This window comes from Marmota marmota, unplaced genomic scaffold (genome assembly GCF_001458135.2).
Source record: "Marmota marmota marmota unplaced genomic scaffold, marMar, whole genome shotgun sequence".
Classification (NCBI taxonomy): Eukaryota; Metazoa; Chordata; class Mammalia; order Rodentia; family Sciuridae; genus Marmota; species Marmota marmota.
The window spans coordinates 64236230-64237287 of NW_026000174.1; positions in this window are offsets into that span (position 1 = coordinate 64236230).

Here is a 1058-nt window from a genome sequence, read left to right on the forward strand (position 1 = left end):
TTTTTTTTTTTTTTTTTTTTTTTTAGAGAGAAAGAGAGAGAGAGAGAGAGAGAGAGAGAATTTTTTTTTTTAATGTTTATTTTTTAGTTATTGGCGGACATAACATCTTTGTATGTGGTGCTGAGGATCGAACCCGGGCCGCACGCATGCCAGGCGAGCGCGCTACCGCTTGAGCCACATCCCCAGCCCCCTCCTTCTCTTTTTGTTTGTATCTAATCACATTAGACAGCGCCTGTTAGCTCAGGACTGTCCCTCTCTGTCCTGCAGGACCGTTCCCGGTGGGTGGAGGGTTGCTCTTTTGTTGGGTCTTTCTCTTTTCACCCAATTTGATCCTCTATTTTGTTTGCATTAATCAGTATGGAGTTATCCACAGTTGACCTTAATCTTGAGGCCAATCATCTTTTCGGCCTTCTTTGGAGGCTCATAAGCCTTTTGGATTTTCTACTTTCTCTTTTTCTCATAGTAATCCAGACTATATCCACAGAGTTTAGTGTGTAACTCAATATACTTCTTTTGTGGTGATGACCTTAGAGCAACTGGGTGAAGTTCTTAATTTTCGGGTCCCAAGCAGCCTGCAGCAGGAGGGTCACCTGTCAAGGAGAGTGCTTCAAATTACACTGAGGTTGGAATGTCTGAGAGTTTTACCCCAAGTCCAGGCTTGAGCAACAGCGACTAAATTCCTCATTGTCACTTGAGTTTCATCTGTTGACTTGCTCATAGTCTTTAAGCAGAATTCAGTGCAGTAAAGTAAAAAAAACTCTAATCATATATTATTCTATGAAAATTGTTGGAAGAACCTCTTTAAACAAACATTTGGGGTTTCTCTCCCCTCCCCCCATTATTGCCTTTCTACCAACATGGAGCAGGTTTTATTATTTTCATTCTATAGTTGAGGAAGCTCATTCAGATGTTCAAGTAGAAGCAAATTATACCATATTCATAATGGTCACTACTGTCCGGGCTCAGTGGTGCATGGTGTAATCCCAGTGACTCAGGAGGCTGAGGCAGGAGGATGGAGAGTTCAAAGCCAGCCTCAGCAACAGTGAGGCACTAAGCAA